We start from the raw sequence: 6,262 nt of genomic DNA on the forward strand, positions 1-6,262 counted from the left end.
TGTGTGTGTGTTTGTGCATATTACTATCTCTGCAGGTCTATCTAGATAAGATAGGTGCAATAAACAATCTGGAGGAGAAAACAATGGGACCAATGGTTCCGGGGGGACATGGGAGAGAGGGAGGTGGGGGAAAGGAAGTGGTGTTAACCAACCTAGGGACTAGGGAACAACACATGATCCAAAATCAGTGGTGAGGAGGGTGTAAAAGACATGGTAGAGATTGATCAAGGGCAATGTAGCTGAGAGAAATTACTGAAACCCAAATGAAGGTTGAGCATGATAGTGGGACAAGAGGAAAGTAAACGGAAAGAGGAAAGAACTCAGAGGCGAAGGGCATTTTTAGAGGTCTAAATATCACCATGTGCATATATAAAAATATTTACATGCTTGACACAATGGATGTATGCATGGATTGTGATAAGAGTTGTATGAGCCTCCAATAAAATGATGAAAACAAAACAAACCAAAAAAACCAGCCACTGAAAACATTGTGAAGCACAGTTCTACTCTGGTGTACATGGGATTGCCAGTAGCTGGAATTGACTGTATGGAAATTTTATGGGGGTAATGTACACTACATATACCACAATCTTTAGTTTGTATCATGCGTGGGTGGGGATAAAGATGGGGGAAACCTTCAGAGCTCGAATCCAGATAGTTTGTGGGGTGAATCAAATGCTTTTGGTTGCCATTGTTAATGTGTTCTTTTATTGTGAAACCATTAAATGCCATGCCATCTGCTTGAAATAGTATCTCCACTATTCAAGCTGTCCTGAGTTCAGAGATGGTGATGGACAACAGAGTGTTGCTGGCCCAGCATGACCATATAACTATAATAGAGAGAATCCCTTTTACTCTTCTCAGGGTAGCAATTATAATCTGTTGGCTATGAGTTGGAATCGACTTGGTGGCAACCAACACAAAACTAGGGATTAGTATCATCTAAATCTTGCTCTCATTTTATTAAGGATTCTAGCAGACACATTTTTGTTTTTGAAAAAATTAGGTATTATAAGAATGATACAAAAATAGTATCTGACCACTTCTGACACCACAAGGAGGTAGATGAAAACTCAAGCACTGGCCTAAGACTGTAAGGTAGGTCAGAGATGCTTCCACCCTCCAACCATCTCTCCCTGATATTGACCCCAACTGTCCCTCTCGTAGCACTGCCTGCTTCTCGACTGGGTTAATAAATCACTGCACTGGCCACACAGAATTCACAGACCTTACTCACAATTGTGGGATTTATTAGGAATGTTAACACTTTATAATTCAGGATCAGAAAAACTCAGAATACATTTCTTTTGATCTGGACTTCCTCCTCTCACTATGCCAGCAGGAGGGCCTCTTTCCAGAAATGCAGCCCCCCGGCCTCTGATCTGCTCAAGCAAATGTTAGAAAACTAGTGCTGCCCATAAATACCCAAAGGGTTTATTACTCCATTAGATATAGCTCTGTGGGTCAGCAAAACTAGCTCCACCCCAAATCAAGTGCCTAAAGACACTCGGCTTTACTCAGGCCATCGGACAGGAAGCCCAACATTCTTCCTCTTGCCCTCGGTGCCCCGCAGGCACTGCTCGGCCACTTACTTCTCTGGTGCTACAGCGATTCCGTGTGCAGAGCGTGCGGCCCAAAGGAGGTGTGCTGCTCCTGGCAGTTGGTGTCAACATCAGTGAGAAGGTTGGAGGGTGGAAGCATCTCTGACCTACCTTCTTTCTTGTTGGGAGTGAGATCCCGGTCATTTGCACACAATAAGATGGCAAACTAACCAATCCCTCAATGATTCCATACATCGTGTTTTCATGGCCCCACCCAGTCATTTGGTGGGTGTTACAAAGACTATGGATGGAAAAGCCACATCAAGTAATTGCCTTGCACCACTGTTTTTCTTGTTTTAGATGTGTGCTTTTATGAGTTACGAGACACATATGATATTTGTTAATCAATGCTACAATCAGGATAAAGAATTTTCCCTGTGAATCCCCATAAGTTTTTTTATGCTTCTTATAGTCCCTTTAACCTTCCACCACTTAGAAACCCCTCATCTCTTGTCTGCACCCAGAACACTGCCTCTTCTAGAACGTCAGATAAATGGAATCATACAATATAATGCCCCACGTCTCTCTGCTTTCCCTTAGTACAATGCTTTTCAGATTCTATTTTATTGCATTTATCTTGCACTATCAGTCTCTTTTTATTGATGAGTAGTATTTAATTGTACGGGTTTATAAGAAACAATTTGCTTATCACTTCACTGGATGATGCACACTTGGGTTGTTCCCAGTTTGGGCAATTATAAATAAAGTTGCGATAAACATTTGTGTATAGACGTGAGCATGTATTTCCATTTTGCTTTGTAAATATGTTGAAATAGGATTGTTGTATGATAAGCACATATTTACCTTTATTTTAAAAATTGCCAAGATTTTCCAAAATTACCATATCATGTTGCCTTCTAACCAGCATTGTAGGGGAGTTCTCATTGACAAGGGTCTAAACTTGATAATAAGAATGTTTTCAGCGGCAGTGTGATGGCGCGGTGGCGCATGCCTGCTGCCGTCGCCGCCTGCAGTGCCGTTTTGCCCCGTGCCTCCTCGGGTTGGGCGATCTCTTCACCTGGCACTCTACAGCAAGCAAGTGGTGTCAGTTTTCTGTCACAATATGAACTAATGGAGGCGAGGTTCAGTGCACTTGTGCTGATGGACGGAAGATGGCAGACAGTGCTGAACTAAAGATCAGAAATCAAGAGCATGTGGCTGCTAGCCGGAAATGCCGAGCAAGCTGGAGACCCGGAGCCGGATAGAGACCCTGGAGCAGGCTGAAGACCCGGAGCAGGATAGAGACCCTGGAGCAGGCTGGAGACCCGGAGCAGGCCGGTGATCAGGCATAGGCTGAAGACCTGTGAGCAGGTCGGAGACCCTGGAGCGAGCCGGACCCATGTTGTCTCTTGGTTGTGGATACTGAGCTAAGTCGGTTTCCAAGGACATCCTCAGATGATGGCAGCGAGGCGGTCAAACTACCCGCCCTTGCGCCCCCTTCCAACCCTAAACATCAGAATTACCCCCTTGAGGTTATAGGAAGAGAGGGGAGGACAAGGGGTGGGGTGGGGTTGATAGCATTGATGATGGTATAACCCCACTCAATGAGAGTGAACAACAGAAAATTATGTGAACGGAAATCGTGGATGGTGTAAGAGACGGCAAAAAATAAATAATAATAATAAATTGATAAATAAATAAATGGATAAAGAACAGTTCCTAGGATAGTGTGGGAGGAAGAGGTCAAAGGGGAGCTGATATCAATGAGTTCAAGAAGGAAAATGTTCTGAAACGGCTGTGGTAGCAATTGTACAATCCTGCTTCATTGAACTATGGAATGTTATGACATCTGTAAGAGCTTCCAATAAAATGATTTTTTTTTAAAAGAATTTTTTTCAAAAAGGCATTTAATGGTATCTCATGACTGCTTCCATTTGAATTTTCTTAGTAACAAATAACATTGAGTGTCTTAAAAAAGACCCATTTGTTATGAAATAGGCAAAGCTTCACGAGCAGTCCACCTGTTTTGCATTCAATAATTTACCAACTCTCCCATTTTCTTGCCCAATTTTCATCCAATCCCACCATGCAATCCCACCATCTCTGTCTTCTGTGTCTGTTTTTCCGTTCACCCCTCTGTCCACTGCACTGTGCCTTTCCCTTCCCCTCCTTCCCCTCACAGCCCTGGTTACCACCAAAGTCTTGCTTCTTTGACTGTGAAAACCTTTTCTTGCTTTGAAAAAGCAGGCGTCTCAGAATATTTGCCTTTTTGTGCTGGACTAATTTCACTCAGTGTAATGTCTTCTCGTTTCCTCCATGCATCGAGGTGTTTCACAGATGCGACGTTAGTGTCTGCTGTTGCGGAGTACTCCATTGTGTGCATATGCCAAATTGTATCTCTCCATTTTTCCACTGTTGGGCATTTAGTTGTTCCCATATTTTCATGACTGAATGAACCGGGGTCTACATGTATCTATCTGGGTCACAGCTCTAATTTCTCCATGGTATATACCAAGGAGAGGGGTTGCCGGGTCCTATGGCATTTCTATTCCCAAGGTTTTGAAGATCACAGCTTTTGAGGTTGACAGTTTTCAGGGTCACTGTAGCTGTACTGTTTTAAATTCCCACCAGCAGTGTATGAAGGTTCAATATCTCTGCACTTTGCATCTGTTGTTTTTTATTTTTTTGACATTTGCTATAAATATTGAGGTGAGATGGTATGTCATCATTATTTTGATTTACATTTCTCATCTAGCTAATGCTTGCAAGCATTTCTTCATATGTTTGTTGGCTGTTGGAATGTCTACTTTGGTGAACTGCATTGAGCATCTTTTTAGGTGCTTAATTGCCTCTTGCATATTTTCAATACACTTACTTCACATTTACTGACACAGACCAGGTTGTGATATGAAAATTAACATTATGTGAAAATGGGGGTGACCTCATCAGATCACAAAATGAAGGATAACAGCATCATTATATAACCGCCAAATCACATCATTATATAATTGCCAAACCACTGAGAATCGTGGCCTACTCAAAGTGGGGTATAACTTTTCCCTCGCCACTTGTTACTGCCAGATGGACATCATTAATGCACAAACTACATTATTTTTGCATGTAACCTGCCCACTCATTGTGCACATAGCACACACAGAATCTAATACAGTAGTGTGGTTTGCAGAAGCCATACAACTTGCACATTATTTATATAAAAGTACAGTAGTTGAATAGAACTTTTTACTATTACAAATGTGGAATGTTGTATAATGAGATAGTAAGAGAGGAGTAAACATATATATGTTGAATTGATTCTCATTCATAATGACCCTACAATACAATACAAAGTAGAATTGCCCATAGATTTTTTTCAGTCTGTTATTTTTTTTGAAAGCACATTGCTTCATCTTCCAGTGAAGAATAGCTGTACTAAAGTGCCCACTGAAATCTTTTGTCTGTTTTTTTAATAATTGGGTTGCTTGTTTTTTAATATTAGGATTTTGAAGCAGTTCTTTAATATATTTTGGACACAAATCCTTTACTACATACAAGGGTAAGTAAAAAAAGTATTGCTACAAAATCATAGAAACCTTTATTTAAAAAATAGGAAAACAAAGTTATTGCTTCTCAACACTCCCTCCATCTGGTTATGTACATGTACAAAGGAAGTATTGCTATCTCTTCACCTTCTCAGTGGGTTAAGAAGTCCATCACTCTGTTACATGCACTGGTTCTTGCTTCTATTGCTGCTTATCTGATGTTATAACTGTCATCTGGATCTAGGCAGTTCACTGTGCAGGAATCTCGGGTCCAAAGGACATGCTCCACTCCTGGCTATTCCTGCTAACAAGACTCCCTCTCCTGCTTCTTAGAGGGCTCAATTTACACATGGCAAGATGGCACTTCAGAGAATCCTGTTTATAATTACAGGGAAAGCCTATCATTACCCTCCCCATCTTCTTACCAATGCCATACAAGGTACAGTCATTTGGTGGGTGTGTTAGACAGGGTTGACTAGACAAACAGATCCAGAGACACTCATATATGTGTAAGAGAGAGTTTTATATCAATGTTCTCCATGAGGCTGTATAATCTCTAAACCAGTAGCCATTACTACTAGTGATCCCCTTGCAGCACTTTTGCTTCCTGTCCCAGCAACCCTATGTGTTTCAGATCTGGAGGTCCTGGTCCCAAAGGAAGGAACTCTCCCACCTGGAAACACAGCACAGATTCCACTGAACTGGCAGCTGGATCCCCCTGGCCACATTGGGCTTCTCATGCTTTTGGAACAACAGGTCACTCACTGTACTGAGTGGTGTGATTGATCCTGATTACCAAGGAGAAATTGGACTGGTACTGCAAAATGGAGGTAAAGAAGAATATGTCTAGGATCTAGGAGATCCCGTAGGTTGTCTCTTAGTACTACCATGCCCTGTGATTAAAGTAAATGGTAAATTACAGCAACCCAATCCTGACAGTAGGTCTAATGACCCAGACCCCTCAGGAATGAAGGTCTAGGTCACCCCAACAGGCAAAAAGCTATAGTCAGCTTGAGGTGCTTGCTGAGGGCAAAAGTAATACAGAATGGGTGGTAGAAGAAGGTAGTTCTACCTATCAGTTATAACCATGTGAACAATTGCAAAAGTGAGGTTTGTGATTGTCAGCTTATTTTCTTTATTTGTGCTTATTGATTATCTTTCCTTTGTTCATGTGTGATATAT

Source organism: Echinops telfairi, unplaced genomic scaffold (assembly GCF_000313985.2).
Source record: "Echinops telfairi isolate 266 unplaced genomic scaffold, ASM31398v2 ScPeMD7_1;HRSCAF=3_0, whole genome shotgun sequence".
Lineage (NCBI taxonomy): Eukaryota > Metazoa > Chordata > Mammalia > Afrosoricida > Tenrecidae > Echinops > Echinops telfairi.